The 20,298-nt window shown below is 38.4% G+C and overlaps 1 protein-coding gene across 3 annotated transcripts in view; it reads right to left on the bottom strand.

Annotated features, from left to right (window-relative positions):
• FBXL17 (F-box and leucine rich repeat protein 17) overlaps positions 1-20,298 on the bottom strand; it is a 479,571-nt gene that overhangs the window by 312,909 nt on the left and 146,364 nt on the right. The window lies entirely within an intron of this gene.

Here is a 20,298-nt window from a genome sequence, read left to right on the forward strand (position 1 = left end):
TAAAGATAAAATATGAGTAAGTGGTTAATTCAGAGATATCTTGGTGATATTTTATCAATGTACTCCAAATTGCAGTATTATGGGTTGTATGTTCCACTATGTGAAAAGCAATATAAAACATTGTTTAAGAAGTAAAGATTTTCTCCATGTACCACCTTCCCTATTTGTTCACTTTCTCTACTCCTTTCTTGATGTTTCCTGCCTTCCCCTGATGTTGTCTCCAAGGAAAATTAATAATATCATTTACACAAAGATGGTAGGATCTTAATTATCCTCTTCAAATAAACTGTATCTCAAATAAGCTATTTTTGCTTAATAACGTGCAAAGAATTAATTTGGAAGCATGTGGTATACCAAATAACACCCCTCCCAAGGATATCTATGCCCTAATATGCTACCTCAAATGGCAAAAGAGACTTTGCAGATGTGATTAAAGTTACGGATTTTGAGTTGAGGAGACCACCCAGGGTAGGCCCAATCTAGTCACGTGAGTCCTTATAAGCAGAGAACCTCTCCCAGATAAAGTCAGAGAGATGCGAGGGAGGAAGATGTAGGGGACATTTGAATTGTGAAAGGGATTCAACCTGCCTTTACTGGCTTTGTGTCTGGAGGAAGAGGGCCAGGAGTCAAGGAATGTGGGCAACTTCTAGAGCTGACAGCCAGTAAGAAATCTGGACTTCAGACCTACAACCTTAGGGAACTTAATTTCCTCAAAAACCTGACGGAGCAAGAAAACAGATTCTCCTCTCGATCTTCCAGAAAACAATACAAGGTGGATGATTTTAGTCTGATGAAACCTGTGGTGATCTTCTAATAAACTATGAGATAACAAATTTGTGCTGTTTTAAGCTGCTAAGCGTGAGATAATTTGTTACAGCAATAGAAAACTAGTACATGGCCTTTCCAGCACCATCAGGGAGCCCTCCAGGAGATGGCAGTCTTCTCTAGGCCACCCTAAAGTCCTGCTGTAGCGGAAGGAGGTAATTCCTGCATGAAGCTGACTTGCAGGCGTAAGAGCAGTGAGTGAGGCGAGCTTCGACCCCAAGAGAAGAGAAGACACTGGTATTGCCGCTGCTGTAGGACAAAAGGGAAAGAAACACTCTAAAGCAGCACCATCCCAGAGAACTTTCTGCAATGATGGAAGTGTTCTCTAATTCTGCTGTTGAATATGGTAACCGCTAGTCACACGTGGCTACTGAGCACTTGAGACGCGACTAGTGTAAGGAAGGACCGGAATTTTTTTTTTTTTTTTTTTTTTTGTGGTACGCCGGCCTCTCACTGTTGTGGCCTCTCCCGTTGCAGAGCACAGGCCCCGGACGCGCAGGCTCAGCGGCCATGGCTCACGGGCCCAGCCGCTCCACGGCCTGTGGGATCTTCCCGCACCAGGGCACGAACCCGTGTCCCCTGCATCGGCAGGCGGACTCTCAACCACTGCGCCACCAGGGAAGCCCGACCTGAATTTTTTTATCTTATTTAATGTTGTTTAGTTTGCATTTACTTTTTATATCTGTGGCCAGTGGCTACAGTGTTGGATAGAGCAGCTGTGGAGAACTGGGTCTGCCAGGCAGCACGCACACCCTCCTCCCCACCTCAGCTCACAGAAAGGCTTCATGCAGAGTCCCTGCCCACTGCTCTGATGCATGTTGCAGGGCTACGGAGAGAAACAGGGATGGCTAAGAGGGTGAAATGCGAAAAGGTCCACAACAGTAGGGAACGTTTTCTAGTTGAGACAGCAAGCCTCTGTCACTAAGGCTGAATTCTGAGCCTTCAGCACGAGATTCAGGAAAACCTCTCTGCAATTAGCCTCTCAGGTCAGATGTTCCAAGAAGTCGCCGTCCAGTGTGGGACTCAGGACAACACGAGAGAACGGAGGCAGGACCAGGAAAGAAAAATGGGTTGGACAAAGTTCTTCCTCAAGTTACCATGGACTGAGGCTTTACCAACATCAGAATATTGTTGGTACTTGGCAACCAAAGCATAACGAAAGGGAACAGACTCACCTTTGTTAAACAAACAAAACAAGAAACAAAAACAAACAAAATGACAGACTGCTCTGGCTGTCTCAGCAGCTCCATACAGTTGACCAGTCAGAACCTGGGCTGACTCGCTGCTTCCCCTTCCTCAAGGGTCTCCTCACTCCACTGTCTGAGAGCTATACCCAACACCATGCCCAGAGCCCATAGGTGGGCTGCTTGGGCTCTAGCTTTATACCCCAAACATGGCACCTGATTCCTATCCTTGACCTCTCTACCTACCACAGATAAGGTAGGCTGGTATTAAACAAAACCGCAAAAATGTTTCGAAGTACCTAAAGGAACAATAACCAAAAGACTATATAAAATACAAAACAGATAGCAAAATAAGTTTCTAATAATCTTTCAGACATCATTAAAGTCATTTAAAGAATCAAAGGGCTGATGCACGTGCTCCTTGCTATGCTTTCTTCCCTCCCAACTCCTGACGTATCTCCATGTGGTGATGGAAACAGAAATCATCCAGAATAACAGCTAGGCTTGGAGGAAAGTACAAGGTTGTGAGGCCGGTACCCGTGTCTTTTATGAAAGAGCAGGAGACACAAGGAGTACAGAGAAGACTGCAATGAAACAGGAGAGACAATGGTAATGCCAAATGGACCAAGTCTCAAAGTCTCGATATTTTGTTAGTTATATTTGTTGTTGTTATTTTTCACAAATGTTGGAAGAGCAATGGTCTGGAAGCAGCCATGGAGAGCAAAGAGGATCCTGCCTCCACTTTCTGACCCTGAGAGACACAGTGAGAAAATAAACAGGTATGGTAGGTAAAATTCTAAAATGACCCCAAGGACCCATGCCCTAACATAATCCCTGACCTTGAGTGTGGGCAGGACCTTATAAGGAAAAGTAAAAGGATTTTGCAGCTATAATTAAGATCCCTGACCAATTAAACACTGAATTAGTCAAAAGACAGTATCCTGGATGGGCCTGGCCTAATCAGTTGAGCTCTGACAGAGGGTCTAGAGGTCAGAGAGATTCTCCTGCTGGCCTCGGAGAAGTGAGCAACCATGTTTTGAGAGGGACTGTGAAAGGCCCTGTGAGAAGACCACGTGGCTAAGACCCTCAAGACCGAGAGCAGTCCCTGACTGACGGCTAGAAAGAAAATGCGGACCTCAGTCCTATAACTACAAGGAACTGAATTCCTCCAGCAACTACATGAGCTTGTAAGAGGATCTAAACTCTAGAAAGAGATGCAACCCCAACTGACACCTTGATTGTGACCTTGTGAGACCCTGGAAAAACCAAGTTGCAGCATCTGGACTTCTGACCCATGGATATAGTAAGATGATAAATATATGTGGTTTTAAGATGCTAAGTCTATGGTAATTTGTTGTACAGCAATAGAAAATCAATACAGAAGGGCTATAGGGGACTCTGTATACTTGAAGAGAAGTCAGGTTTCTCCTAAGACAAGGGGGAATATCCTTGGCCACTTTAAACTCTGAGGCTCACTGCCCTTCTTTAGATACATATGTTCACAAAAGCTTAGAGGGAGATGCTTGCTCCATTCAGCCTTCTCTCTAGGTGTATCTTCAGTGGCCAAGAAAACACTTCCCGGGAAGACAAGCAACGCTGATGTGGTCACTCTTATTAGCTCCACATTGGGGAACTAAATTTCTCAAACCAGTCTTCAATCATGGAAAGATGACTTTAATGGAAATCCTTTATGAAAATGTTTGCATAGCTTCTGGCTTTCAATTCATATTCTGAGAACAGTCACATATTTCCTATACATATCTTAATACCACAAGGTAACTGTCTTTTCACTTTCACTAAACTTTTTCACAAGATTTTGCATTGGAGCCAAACTAGTAGCTAAAATGGTTTCACTGGTCAAGTTTTCTTATTCTTGATTAAGCAAAGATGAACTTATACATGTCAAGGATCAGAATCACTGTTAAATTTGATATCCCTCTTAATGTTCCCCTCAGTAATGTACCCCGTATTTCTATTTTCTATATAAAAATCACCATTTCTTATGACTATAAATGGAGTATAATCTATAAAAATTTTGAATCACTCTTGTACACCATAAACTAATATAATATTGTCAACTATACCTCAATTAAAAAATCACCATTTTCTAAAGCCACATTACTTTTATAGTTAGCTTTTTTTACAGGGTATTTTTGATCCCAACACCCCCAAAATTTTCATAGCTACTGTTCTGGGAACATGTAAAGAATGAAGTAGCTTCTGTGAGTTGCAGGTACTGGGCAGCTTGCTGAGCTCATGTCCTGACAGCAGCCCCATGTCTGTACCACAGCCAAATCAGAAATACACGAAATGGACCCACAGAGCTGCTCGAAAATATTTTGAAGCATGACCATTAAACCTATGAATGTTGAGGATGCATTTTGCTACGTGTAACCATATGCATATGTGAACTGTTATTAAATATAGCCACGTATAATACACATACAGCATTACTCTATTTTCCCAATTATACTGTATTATACTCACTACAAAGATGAAAATCATAAAAATTCTATCCAGCCACATAAATATCTCCTACACATGCATATTCTGGGGTCTAGCACAGCTTCTGGCACAAAGTTTCTATGTGAATTATGACTTTATCTCTTAGCTTCCTTCACTGTAAAATATCTCATCACAACACTGTGAATGTACTTAACACCACTGAACAGTACACTTAAAAATGGTTAAAAAGGTAAACTTTTGTTATGTACATTTTACCACAATAAAAAAAAAAAAATTACTTCCTCGACCAGGACCCAGTGGGAGGATACAATAAAGTTCTGTAGGAAAGAAAACTTTATTTGTGCCAGATCGGTCCCCTCATATTAGGGAAGGTAACTGAGGACCCAAGAGGTTTGAATAACTTATTAAAGTGCTGATAATAGGCAGAGAGTCGATGGCAAATCTAAACTATTTTTCAGACTTAGGAAAACCCAAAGATATCTTCTAGAACTAATGGAATAGCAAGAAGTAACAATTCCAGAAACTATCTACATGTGATAAAATTCTAATTCTAGTTCATTGACTCCTGAGCTTTCAGAAATCCTACATCCATGCCCATTCATCAGTTCAAGGTGGGTCAGATGATGACACTGGGCCACTTGTGGCTGATACCGCCCTGTATTTATTGTCCATAAACGGAGCATTCTTTCTCTTCCAATGGAGCAAAGACTCAAACATGAGGAAACAGGTTTACTTTGGCTCTCACATGCCAGCTTTCTACTGAGATCTTGAAGAGTGTTTTGCCCTCGGATTCAATTAAGGCTCATTTTTCATGAGCTGACAGTCACTGACTACGCTTGTGTCACCTTCCCTATGACCACATTGGCCAGTTCAACTTGAAATATGACAGAATCCAAAGGCAGTTCCAGGAGGTTAATTCCTGGTAACCGGCATCAATATACGACATACAGAGCACCTCTAAGGGGCGTGGCATTTTTATTCAGAACCCCACAAACAGCTCTGTCAAATTCATCATATTCCCTCCCTTGCTATGGGAATTTCATAATAGTGCCCTCCAGCGTTTCATAAAAAGCTACCTAAAATAATCCTTCATAAACAAATAATTACATTTAGGAAACTGACATTTTAATTAAACTTACTTTCCCTTACAAATTCACTGGTAGTCTTGGGTTACACAAATCACAGAGGATTTGAATAAGCAAAGCCATACCACCAGGATCTTTTAAATGCTTCATTCCAATTTTTAAACAGCTTCATAAGGTATTTTAAAAGAAATGCAAGTCAGAATGTAGAATGCAGGTAATCAACTTTCAGTTTAATACTGCTTTTACTGCGAAAAAATATTACTTATAGCCAATTCAGGTTAAAGGCTAAAATTAGTCAATGATTGTATGGCTGTGGATGTACTTAAGAATAAAATGAGACACTAAAATGTTACCTAGGAAACACAGACTGGGAGGATTATAAAAAGACCTCAAATAGCTTCCAAATTTTGTTAAGACTCTGGAAAAGTAAAAAATGAAACAAAATCCTCAATTGTGCAGGTTGACTAAAGGGGATGAAGCAGCAGAAGAGGACTCACAGTACCTTGGCAAAGGCAGCAGGGATGTTCCACTGTTTCAGACTAACGAGGATAATTTACGTGAAGCCAGTTGGAGGAGATAATTTTTGAAAAGAGTAAAAACTTCTGTATAGTTAAATATGTTCAAATGTCAGCTAGTACCTAAATTACTTCTTGCCAGCCCTGTGGATGTTGGCTTCATTGTGACCGAGTTTCAAAGCAATCGGTTGTAATCTTCAGGGAGCAAAGTCAAGGGTTAAGACAGGCTGCTGGGGCTGTAGATCAGCAACACACACTCACCTGCCAATCACCTGTCAGGCTGCCAAGATGGGGATCATGGGAGAGACCAAAAGCACAGGGAGACAGAGGGGTCAGAGAAAGGCATTTATAAGAAAGTGGGGAGAGCCACCTATTAAGGACAGGGAGGGAGATACAAGGAGAAAGGGAGGGGCTATAGTAGGGCCTGTGCATGGCAAGACTAAAAATAATAGTAAAGAAACTGAAACTGCTGGGAATGGAATGGAATGGGGCAGAGAGGGAATTTCTGTCCCTGAGCACAGGAAGCCTTCCGCACCTCGACAGGTTCTGTTATCTACATTTAGAGAAGAACCTGGTTGGACAAAGGAGAGAGCGAGGGGCATCCCTTCTGCTCATCAACTAGGCTGAACCTCAGTTTGGTTAAGGCTGGTACTCGAGTATGGAGAGAGTAATAAAAGCTAGATAAGTCACATTTAGGACATCAGGTAAATCCTTCCCAGCACCTCACAGAACTGAGACACTCAGGGTATAACTGAAAGCTTTTAAATAGCCTGAGAGCCTGGCAGAGACAATAAAAATTTCTAATTCTAACCATGAAAATAGGACTTCCAGAGTCTGGAATGCTTATCACATCCACAGTAGCTACCACGTTAATTCTCTGTCTCCTTCTTTATGTGTTCCTTCCAACCACTGCCTTCTTAATCACAATGGGATGCTGTCTCTTTGCTTTATTTCCAAATCCAAGGCCTGGCTGGTTCTGCCATTCTCCTACTGGATCTGACATCTTTCACCATTTTATTCATTCTCTGTTTTGCTTTCTAGGACACTTTACTCACTGCTTCTCTTCAGAGCTATCCCTTCTAACTCCTTCTTGCCACATAACCAGCCAGATAAATATTCCTTAAATAACTCTGATCATATCTCCCACCTTCTCTGAAACCTTCAAGAAAACAAAAACATTTCAACTGCAGAAAGGAATCCCAGAGCTTGCGTATCAAGGCCGTTCACTCTCCATACCTACTATTCCCTGACATCTTAAGTTAAAATAGCTCAAATCTCTTTCTCCAAGTTTTGAGAAGTTATTCTCACTGTGCTCAGAGACCTGTATTCATTATTTAAAACTGAGCTCACTTCCTGATTACTTCAGAGAGAGGAAAAATTAGTGAGTCTTAAAATATAATATACCTGCCTTGACACAAATTACTAACTAGGCAGCCCACAACAGAACTATGCCTTTTAGACAGAAATCGTCAATTGGCAACAGCTGCCAAGGGACCAGGGGAACAAACTTTCCTTCCAGCTACAGCTACCTGGGAGTCCCCTCTTTGTTTTCTCCATCTACTCACCTTCCCTTTCCCCTTCCCTTCCTCCTCCCCCACTGGCCCTCCCTGCGCTGTGCTGCTCAGGACCAAGCTCTCATTGCCAACATCTGACATCCAATCCTAATGCTTGAGCTGGTCCAAATCTGCATCTCTGGTGCGGTAGTTGTGGTGCACTTTCATTCATTCATTCATATTTATTTAAATGTTCCCGAGCACGTGGCTCTAACCTTGGCTGCACATTAGGATCATATGGGGAAACTTTTAAAAAACACTAATGACCAGGTCCCATCCTTAGAGGTTCTGATTTAATTGGCTTGAGGTAAGGCTAACAAGTCCTATTTCTGAAAAAGATACCCAGTTGATCTCAGCCTGGACAAGGAACCACTTCCCTAGTTCAGAGCAACTGATATTTAAATCCGGTTACTGAAAGTGTAAAAATAATTTAAAAAGCTCAGCCTCTTCAATCACTCAAAAAAGAACATAGAAAACTATTATTCATATAGTCAGTAACTATTTATTGGGCATCCATTATGTACCAGAAAATATTCCAGCTGCTAAAAACATAGCAGTGAACAAAACAGACAAAAAAATCCCTGTCCATAGGGTACTTATATTTCTAGTTGGAAGGGGGCAGTAGAAACAATAAGTAAACAAATTGTATAGCATGTTAAAAGGTGTTAAGTACTATAGAGAAAAAAATAAAGCAAGGCACGGCAGATGGGACAGTAGGGGGAAGAAAGATGGAGTGTAATTTTAAATAAGCAGTCAAGAATGATCTCATTGAAAAGATATATGGGCACAAGTTTGAAGGAGGTGAGGCAGCAAACAAAACCATGCTGATGCCTGGGACAAGAATAAGTGCAAAGGCCCTGAGATGGGAACTGGTCTAGCGTTTTGGAGGATTAGTAAGGAGCCAGAGGTTCTGGAGCAGAGTGAATAGAAGGAAAACTAATTACAGACATGGCCAAAGAGGGGAGCAAAGAAGGGAAGACTGGGTGAGGCCTTGTAGGCCAAAGTAAGGATTTTAGCTTCTGCTCTAAGGAATCTGGGAATTTGGTGGGTTTTAAGCAGGTATGTGACAGGCTCTAAGCTACATTTTTAAATGATTATTCTAGCTTCTGTGTGAGTCTAGCTAGACTAGGAGCAATGGTAGAAGCAGAGAAGCTGTAATAAATTAATCTAGTCAAGCAACATCAGTGACCTGGGCCACAGTGACAGCAGCTGGAGGTAGTATAAAGTGATCAGATTCTGGATATATTTGAAATTAGAATCAACAGAATTTTCTGACAAATTAGTTATGGAGCACAAGAGAAAACTAAGAATCAGGGATAATTCCAAGGTTTCTGGTTTGAGCAACTGGAAGGTATTACTGCAATTAACTAAGATGCTTTGGGGACAGGTAGGGAGAGACTTTGGTTTTGAATATACTATATCTGAGATGCCTGTTAGATATCCAAGGAGAGTCAAATAAATGTGGGCCTCATCAGCACACAGGTAGCACTTACACTTCTAAATTTAATATATAAAAGTATTAATTATATATAAATGTGCTAAATTCATTAGGTTAGCTAGGTACAATCATACTGGCCTTTCAATTTATAGTGAGTAAAAAAAATTATTAATTAATTGATTAAACTATTTTGTGGGCATACATACCCAGAGTAATAAAAAATAATACACAGTGGACTAGCATGATTCTAAAAAAAAAGCATTAGCAGCAATATTGTCCCAAGCCACCTGGAGCAGTTACAAGGCTGGCTTCACTTCCTGTCAAAGCATAATTCAGCCTTCACACCTCCAGTACACATCCTCTGTAAAACCTCCCAGGATGCCCACCGTCAGATTAAGAGACTCTGCCCTCTGTACACCCACTGATGTTGCTCATTCTCCCACCACGGCCTTAAACACTGCTTTATAATTTAGTCTAATTAAGTGTATGTTTCTCCCACTAGGGTCTAAGGCAAGCTAATGCAGGTCTTTGACCATGTCTTATTCACTTTTGTGTCACCAGTGCTTCACACAGTACTAGGTGCATCATACGAAATTATTAAATGCTGATTGCTGAATGAGTAAATTTGAAATTAAGAACAAAACATTAAAAATAATTTCATGTACCTAGGTTTCCGTAAACCAGGTCTCCGTTCTTTTAACTATATCGAACGCAGGATCTGCAGCTCTGGAGCTACATGTTTCTAAAAGTGATATATTTGAACATAAACCTCAGTAATACATAAGCATTAAATAATAAAAAACAACATTCTCACTCTACGCAATTAAAGATCATTTTAGAACAAGAAGCATAATCAGTTCTTCATTTTCATGTTCGTTCTTAAAATGAAGAACATTTAAACAGTCTTTAAGTTTTCACAGTTTTGATGTGAGTGGCAGGAATTTTGAGTAGTTCACCAAAAAAATTTTTTTTTTTTTTTTTAGATGTTGGGGGTAGGAGTTTATTAACTTATTTTTGCTGTGTTGGGTCTTCGTTTCTGTGCGAGGGCTTTCTCTAGTTGCGGCGAGCAGGGGCCACTCTTCATCGCGGTGCGTGGGCCTCTCACTATCGCGGCCTCTCTTGTTGCGGAGCAGAGGCTCCAGACGCGCAGGCTCAGTAGTTGTGGCTCACGGGCCCAGCCGCTAAGCGGCATGTGGGATCCTCCCAGACCAGGACGCGAACCCGTGTCCCCTGCATTAGCAGGCAGATTCTCAGCCACTGCGCCACCAGGGAAGCCACCAAAAATTTTAATCACTGTCTTCTGCTGCAGAAATGTGCATATTTGTTAACTGGCTTCCTGTTTTCTTTGTGCAACAAATCAGAATGGATGCTCCGCTCCTCCTCTTCCACTCTGGCAGGCAGCACAGTCTCTAATTGACTTTTTTCTAGGACTTCTTTCTACCAAATCCCTTTCTTTTCTCCATAGAAGATTTCTAGAGCTCATAACAGACTACAAACAGCACTTAAAGTTAGCAGCACTAAGCAGCCCTGTCACTTTTTTACCTAGCAGGAGCTAAGAAAAAGAATTTCTCCTCAGTTAAAAAATAAAACATTCATACTGTTTGACTTAAATAAGAAAAAAATCAAAGCTTAAATAAATTAAGGATAAATTAAGTCAAATGTGAAGCATGCAAGGAAAGATTACTTTGTCTAATTGGACTGGTTGTATACTTCTCTTTCATTTCCTCATACCAAGTTCACAGATCTGTTTTTTAAAAAAAGACAATTCATGGAATTTTGAACTCATTTCAGTCACCTGAATCCACTTATCACACTTCAATGTGTCAAAAGTTTTGGAAATATATTCCAAAAAAAAGTTTTACGACCTTATTTTTAAAAGTAGTAAAATAACTGAAATGCCATTAGCCCAAGACAAAAGCTTATCATATCTAAGCCAAGTGACCTGTACATTGACCTCTTAATATTATACTGTTAAAGTCAAACAGCCAAATTATTCCATTCTTTATTTCTAAATGTATGAAACTGAAAAACAAAGAAACGACATTAATGATTTTTAATTAAAAATACTCTGGCATATATTGTCATTTTCCGGCATTCAAAAAATGTTACAGAAATGATATACCTACTCTCTAAAATGAAGTGCCTTTTATTTCTTTCTTTCTGGTTTAGAATATTCACCTTCACATGGAAAATCTCTTGGGCTTACACTCTCATTTCTGAGCCTTAGACTAAAGTCAAAGTTCAGAGTGAAAGAGGCCCAAAACTTAATTTCAGACATTAGTTTTGCTAATCTGTGACCAGGTACTGTTCACAGAGGAACAGCATGAGGCCCCTTCAGTAGGTACCTGCAGCTTCTCTCTGAGGCTTACCCCATAGGTCTGGAGCGCCCTGAGTCATTCAGGAAGAAAACAGCTAACCTAGGCATCCATTAGCTTTCTCTTCTCTCAATCTCCAAGCCATTTTTATGAGAAGAAACATTCCAAAATGTATATGTAACTCTGCCCCCCTACCCTCCCTCCTGAAGTCCCCAAATAAAGCCTCAAATACCCCTTCTAGTTGGTATTAACAATCTAATATTTTTATTAACAATCTAAAATGAATTAACAATTCATTGATATTATTAATCTAAATATTAATAAGTCTGATACTAACAATCTAAAAATGAATCAATCAGATCACCCTTACTAGCGAGAAAGAAAAAAATCAGGATGCACGTTTGGAAAAAATACTATTTCTTCCACAATCTTCATTTCTGGCATTATACTTGATACTACGTAAGTGCAACAATCACCTATAATGATAAAAGAATGAACACTTTCCAGGTGAGAAAAATCTTAGAAAACTCAAACTTTTTAAAGAGCATGTAAGGATGCATACTCAAAATCCAAATCAGGAACTCTACAAAACACTGAATCAGGTCCCATTTGTTTTACTTAGTTTTACCTTTGTCTTACAAAAGCAGTTCCAAGAAGCAACAGCATTTGGTTTACAATGTATTTAAATTTGGAATTGACAAATCATACTCAATGTTAAGAGATGGAAGTAAATGATCTAAAATTCTAGGTTAATGACTATGCTATAGGCAGTATATCAGATACCAATACGAAATAGCACTCAGAAAGAAGGTCTTTATGAAGTTTTCCTTGATTTTAAGTAACATAGAACATGAAACTACATTATTATTAAAAAATGCAAATTTTTCAAAAATGAAGTGTAAAAATTATATAACTTTGATTTATATATTAAAGCACTACTTTCTGATACAAAGAACTAATTCTGTTCTCTCAACCAGTTTCTTCCATCTATGAGTTGAAAAGCTTCAACTAATTGAAATGAAAATTTAAATAACAATATCTAGTATATAGCTAACTTTAAATATCAAAATTTATGATTTACTTTAATATTATGTACTTTGGGGTCACTTATACCTTCTCACATCAACAAAAAGCATGACCAAGATTTTTGAAAATTAAAAAATAAACAGATGTACTGACATGATAGTATGTTACTTGTTGCGGAGCACAGGCTCCCGACGCACAGGCTCAGCTGCCATGGCTCACAGGCCCAGCCGCTGCGCAGCATGTGGGATATTCCCGGACCGGGGCACGAACCCGTGTCCCCTGCATCGGCAGGCAGACTCTCAACCACTGCACCACCAGGGAAGCCCAGCATGTTACTTTTTACTTCTCAGTCAAAACCATCCAAGATATAACTTAAATTAACTGGTAACTAATAATCGATAACTCAAATAACTAGTTCACGGCAATTAACTTATTTAGTCAAATATTTTTCTTTACATTTGCCTCTGTGAATTGACATTATACATTACAGCACTGAGAAACATTTAAATTTTACTCTTTCTAGGGTCATGTATAAAACCTATTCTTTGGGCTTCCCTGGTGGCGCAGTGGTTGAATGTCCGCCTGCCGATGCAGGGGACACGGGTTCGTGCCCCGGTCCGGGAAGATCCCACATGCTGCAGAGCAGCTGGGCCCATGAGCCATAGCCGCTGAGCCTGCGCGTCCGGAGCCTGTGCTCCGCAACAGGAGAGGCCACAACAGTGAGAGGCCCGCGTACCACCAAAAAAAACTAAAACAAAAAAAACCCTATTCTTTTATAATTAAGCACCTAGCCCTCTATCCTATTCTTGGGAATCACCACAGCCTTGTAGCTTCATTATTCCTAATTACCACATAGCTAGCTTCCTCTACCTCTCTAGTTATAGCTTTTCTAGATCCAAGACCAAAGTATGGCTAGAGAGTGTCTAAGGAATGGTGAAGTCTAATTGAAATGTTATAGTATGTGCAACTCTCTGCTTTGTGTTTGATCCCCATTGTTACAAGACTTTCTAAGGGGAAATAAATATCAGTTCTATTCTCTTAGATGTGGTCTCACATAAGAAACCCTGAATGACACAAAAAGGAATATGTATTAGGATCTAACCAGGAAAACAGAAACCACCATAAGCATTTATTAAATGACACAAAGGGAATTTCATTAAGGAAAGTGGTTATTCTGATGAAGTAGAAGGTGAGAAGACAAACTGGAGAGACTAATGTAAGCCACAGATTTAGCAGCAGCAGGAGGCCACAAACACCCTAAGGCTAGGGAGACAGAAAGAAGACTCAGTGTTCATGGCCACAGGCCTGGTCTTCCAATACAAGCTGGAGCTGCAGGAGGTCTGTCCAGGGCTGGAACCACGGAGATGAAGCTGTTGCCAGAAATGTTACCTGAGACAGACAGGGAGGTTGAGAAATACCAGACTGCCTCCCTCCCTTTGCCTTCCTGCCTCCCACTAAATGCAGCCTGCAGGGGGAAGCCTCCTATGATATATAAGAGCATGCTTAGAGAGAAGAAAGGATGTGAGGGCAAACAGACCTAGGACCAGCACAAAGCAAAAGGAAAGAAAGGGGAAGGGGGAGCCAGATTCCAAAATGAAAAGAAGTAGTCAATCTAATGAGAGTTCATTATCACAACCCAGAAAAAGGAAGAACTGCCAGAGCATTCCCCACACCTTGTCTGAGAAACCCAGGGTGCTAATAAACTTCTTCTCCTTTGAGCTAGATGAAAGCTGTAAAAGTATCCTGAGCTGCTTTCTGCTTTCTCAGGCACAGGGGTATTGCTTCATTTTTAAAGATCAAAAATTGATAGCCAATTGCATGTTGAAAAGTACCTCTGATCAAACATAATAACCAAGCATTTCCACTAATGAATATAACAGAGAAAGTTCCAGTGGGCACCTTTTTTCTTGGAAAAAAATGTTGATGGCCAATCATCCCACTGGGATACAATCAATTGAAAGGAAGTCTACTGTAGGGGAAGCAGCTATGTTCCTGATGGTTTTGTAAGTACACTGTGATCAACAGCTTTTGTGTAAATACCTGTGATACCTCTGGGCTGGAGAGCAAACATACGAAGAGCTCAACTGCCTTTAGTCAGTAGACGCTATGGGACTCTATTATTGGGCCAGTGTGCCAGGAGAAGAGGGAGCTCACAACCAAACTCTATTCCAAAAATTATTATGGAAAATAATGAGTAATATTACGTAGACCCAAATTCTGGTTAAATACTGAGGTTCCAAGATAAAATTTTAGAACTCACCTCTGCTGTTACACAGATAACTTTTGACTAATAGAGAGTTACCATGGAAATGAATTCCCTGTTTTCAAAGAATGTGACTCCAATAAAGATGCAACATAAGGGCTTCCCTGGTGGCGCAGTGGTTGAGAGTCCGCCTGCCGATGCAGGGGACACGGGTTCGTGCCCCGGTTCGGGAAGATCCCACATGCCGTGGAGCGGCTGGGTCCGTGAGCCATGGCCGCTGAGCCTGCGCGTCCGGAGCCTGTGCTCCGCAGCGGGAGAGGCCACAGCGGTGAGAGGCCCGCGTACCGCAAAAAAAAAAAAAAAAGATGCAACATAAGTTTTCTTCCCCTCAGTATTCAGGAGCCCCTTAGGCCATCGTTATAAACACTGCACAATGTTAAACAAAATTGTAAAGAAAAATCTGATAATTTGGATTCTCTATGGTTAATGATTGGCACAGTGTGGGCATGTACTGTGTTTGTGTATAAATGAATATATAATATGTACATATGCAAGCATTTCCCTGTGGCTAACAGGACCTGCCCAGGGGCAGTGAAAATAGTGTTTAAATAAGACAGTTGAATTAGTTGATAATAAAACACCGTTAAATATTTTATAAATGTTCAAAACTATTAAGTGAATATAACTGTCAATGTTTTAATCAGTTGAATATGTTTTCAAATTAATTGGACTCTAACTCTGTAATTCTCAGTAAATGTTTATTTTAAATTAATAAATGATAACTGAATCACTTTGCTGTACACCTGAAACTAACACATTGTAAATTAACTTTATTTCAATAAAAAAATTAATTAATAAATGAGATCTGCTTACTTTCTTTCCCTCAGTAGTATATCTCCTCATTAAGTTTCATTATAACGTATTCTCATTAAGCCCCAGATCTGGTTTCTCTAATTCAGGTAGTCTATTCTGTCAATTTAGAGATGTGACCCCATCCGTGCCTGATATAACTATGCATTTACGTATAAACCACAAGATTGAATGAAGCAGATTCACACTGATCCTTAAATAAAATTTCTGTTACAACACAGTGTGAATGAATCTGAAAGCCAAAAAGAGCTTGAAAGCAGTGTCTCCTAATATCTTTCTTGGATAAAGACTGACCTCATGTGTTAGAGACCAGATAAATAAAGTTGAAATCCTTTTCTACAAGAATACTGGCAACGAAAACCATAATTTACGAACAAGTGTGTGATAAAAATTCAAGGAGTGAACTGAGGATAACATAAGCAAAGTAAAATAATATTTAAAGTATAAAGCCAAGATCCAGAAAAAGCCCTTTCAAAAAAGATAGCCAGCTTTCCTCATTTTGTATTTATATATTTATAGGAGAGCCTGAAGCAACCATTTTATCAAAGGATAGATGCAACAAAGAAATTCATTTGCTCATTTTACTTTGTTAGGACTTTCACAAACTGAGTCATTTGAAAGATGAATTCATTTATTTTACTAGTGTCACATTGATACATCTTGCTGCTATAGTTGCGGAAATGAAAATGTAGCACAAATATACATTACAACCAGAGTAGGAGTAATAGAGTTGTAAAATATAAAAAGAGTAGCCTCGCTGAATAGATACTACTGACTTAACAGAATGAAAAAAAATGTGATAAACTGCCACAGCTTACGTAGTCACTGCCTATACTAATTTAGAAAAATAAAAATCAAAGTCACTAATTTGTGCAATAACAATAAGGTACAACATACCTCACACTGGTCAGAATGGCCATCGTTAAGAAGTCTACAAAGAACAAATGTTGGAGAGAGTGTGGAGAAAAGGGTACCCTCCTACACTGTTGGTGGGAATGTAAATTAGTACAACCACTATGGAGAACAGTATAGAGGTTCCTTAAAAAACTAAAAGTAGAGGTGCCATATGATCCAGCAATCCCACTCTTGGGCATATATCTGGACAAAAATGTAATTCAAAAAGATACATGCATCCCTATGTTCATAGCAGCACTATTCACAATAGCCAAGACTTGGAAACAACCTAAATGTCCAACAACAGATGAATGGATAAAGAAGACGTGGTATATAGATACAATGGAATATTACTCAGCCATAAAAAAGAATGAAATAATGCCATTTGCAGCAACATGGATGGACATAGAGATTATCATACTAAGTAAGTCAGAAAGAGAAGGATAAATACCATATGATATCACTTATAGATGGAATCTAAAATATAACACAAATGAACTTCTATGAAACAGAAACAGAATCACAGACATAGAGAAGAGACTTGTGGTTGCCAAGGGGGAGGTGGGGTGGGGAAGGGAAGGATTGGGAGTTTGGGGTTAGCAGATGCAAACTAATTATACATAGAATGGATCAACAACAAGGTCCTACTGTATAGCACACAGAACTATATTCAATATTGTGATAAACCATAATGGAAACGAATATTTACAAAAAAGAATGTATATATATGTAAAACTGAATCACTTTGCTGTTCAGCAGAAATTAATGCAACAATGTAAATCCACTATATTTCTATAAAAAAAATGAAAAAATAAGGTACAAAAGTGTATTCCTCTGATTCAGCATGTTGCTATGGTAGGAATTTTTTTAATGATTTTATTTAAAATATTATTTTAGTTGTTCAGTGTATTAAAGGGGAAAAAACAAAACAAAACCATGAAGAGCAGACAAACAGTTTTTAAACTTAACATTCAGCCTTGGCACTCAGGTAGAAAGAAGGGTCATAAAATTTTTAACTAAGATTTATTTTCATGAAAATTATTTTTCATTTTTATTTTAATAAAAGAATATGAATGTATTAGGACTAAAGAGTTATAAGAAGCTTTTATACATAATGACGAATATTTTTCTAATTAATTAATTTATTTATATATACTATTTTTCAAATGCTGCTTTAGTATGTGCCAAGCACTCTTCCTCTAAAACCCGGGAGATAGATAGATGTTATTATTATCCTCATTTTACAGATGAGAAAACTGAGGCTAAGAGATTAGGTGATTTGCCCTAGGTCATACAATAGCAGTCATCCTATTAGCTTTGATGACAGCAGTAAGCAGTTTGCTCTCCGTTGTGAACTTCAAAGAAAAAATCTATTAATGGATCACACCAGGCCTAGAGAATCAGCACCTAAATTCTCAACACTTGATTTTTGGCTCAACTCTTAACTCCCGGAAAGCTAAAAAGAACCAAATGCACAGTCATCCTACAAATACCTCTTCAGAGTCCTCACTGGTCATACTCACTAGGGAATATTTCAGAGCTGAATGAACTTAAGAACACACACTTGCCACATCTTAAAATATCACTCAAGTACCTATAATTAATCAGAAACAAATGAAATGATAATCTACAACTTAACAGCTAAAACAACCCTAAAGTAGCAAAATAATATGTTCTGCCTTTAGAATAAGACATTCTAAACTGATCTGTTGTTTGGAAATTTGAAAGACAAGAAAGTTCATCTTTCATTTCTAGTCTCTGAATAAACATGAAAACGAAGATGAAAATTGAGTTAGCTGCATGAATGAACATTCTTTCACTTACTTATGTTAAATTGACTGAAAAAAATCAATTTTGTTTTTCTTTAGAAAATATTTCATATTTTCAGCCATAAGCACTTTTAAAATATGTGTTTTTAAAAAAGTTCTTTAATATGATATGGTCCAAGAAAATATCTGAACTTTGGGCATTTTTTTAGCTGTTACCTTCAAAAAAAAAAAACCTCTATTTAAAAACAAAAACAAACATACCCATATCTGACACATCCTAAGAATTCAGTTCAGGTATATAAGCAACAATAAGATCTAAGGTATCACCAGAATTAATATCATTAATTAAGATATCATCAGAATTATATCATTAATTAATAAACACAACTTTTAAATTTATCAACAATCTTAAGTTATGACAAATATAAATTTTTATATAGCATATAATGAAAATGAACATTTTGTCAAAAATTCTTCACCATCATCCTTAATAGTCATATAAAATAGCATCTTCCTGACTACTGGTAGAAATCATTTGAACTGATCTAAGTCAATTCACAATGGATCTGTGGCATTAAACTCATGAACCCACAGCATTTCTGAGGTTTGCACTCCAACTATACGTAAAAATAATGTGTCACTTTGACATTTCAGATTCCATTGGCTTATCTGTCCAACTGATTTTAAATTAATATTATATATTAATGTATATGATTATTAATTATTATCCTGAGCATCTTCCATGGTATTATGCATTCTCAAAAAGCATGCTATTGAATAGTATGATTTTATCATGTTATATTAATAGCAACATTTTTAACCCCTTAAAAGCTTTTTTATTATTATGGAAATTTTCAAATATAAGTATTGAGAATAATATAATGAACTGCCATGTCCTATAGCCCAGCTCAATTATCTATATTTTGCCATTTTTGTCTCCTTTAGTGGCCTATCCACTTTTTTTTCTTTTTATCCCTTTGTAATATTTTAATGCAAATCCCTAACATTGTGTCATTTCACTAGTGAATATTCAAGTATGTATCTCTTACTGATAAAGTTTTTAAAATATATCAGATATTTGGTAGAATTCACCAATGAAGCAATCTAGGCACAGAGTATCATTGGAGGGAAGGTTTTTAACAACAGACGTAATTTCTTTAAGAGATATAGAGATTCAAGTAATCTATTTCTTCTTCAGTGAGCTTTGGAAGTTTGCATCTTTCAAATAAATTTTCCATTTCATCTAACTTGTTGAATTTAGAGGCATAAAGATGTCCATAATATTCGCTTGTTATCCTTTTAATATCTGGAGAATCTGTAGCTATGTTACTCCTCTGAGTCATGGTACTGGCAATTTCTCTCTCTCTCTCTTTTAAGTAGTCTCAATAGAGATTTATCGAGTTTATCAAAGAACCAACCTTTAATTTCATTAATTTTCTCTTTTTTTTGTTTTCCATTTCATCGATATCCACTTTGATCTTTATAATTTCCTTTCCTCTGCTTACTTTGAGTTTAATTTGCTTTTCTTTTTTCAAGTTTCATAAGGCAGAAGCTAAGGTCGTTGATTAGAGACCTTTTTTTTTATACAGGTGTTTGGTGGTATTTAAAGTAAATACTTTAGTAGCATCACACTAAATCTGATGTGTTGTGTTTTCATCCTCATTCAGTTCAAAATACTTTCTAATTTCTCTTTTGATTTCTTCTTTACTCATGGGTTATTTAGGATTGGATGAGCAAGGAAGGGAGAGCATACTCCAATCTCTGGGGTTTTCTATGCAAGTTCTCTCCACTCTGGTACTCTGTCCTCTGAATTCTGGCTATCCTGGTCTCCCTGGACTTTTGGTTCTGTCTCAACTCAGACAGTCTGCTGAGTTTTGCCTGGGTTATCCCTCTCTGTGCTACAAGCTGGAAACTCTTCCAACATATTAGACGAAGGCAAGCATAGGGCTTCTCTTGTTTGTTTCTTAGATCTCAGGGATCACTGTCCTTGGTTGTCTGATATCCAGTGTCTTGAAGACCATTGTTTCATACATTTTGTCAGTTTTTCTAGGTTGTTTCAGGGAAGAGAGTAAATCTGGTCCCCACTACTCCATCTTAACTGGAAGAAGAAATCCAGTTCTGTTTTGTTTTTTTTATAGATCATTGTAAACTCATG

The sequence above is a fragment of the Stenella coeruleoalba genome (assembly GCF_951394435.1).
Source record: "Stenella coeruleoalba genome assembly, chromosome: 3".
NCBI lineage: Eukaryota > Metazoa > Chordata > Mammalia > Artiodactyla > Delphinidae > Stenella > Stenella coeruleoalba.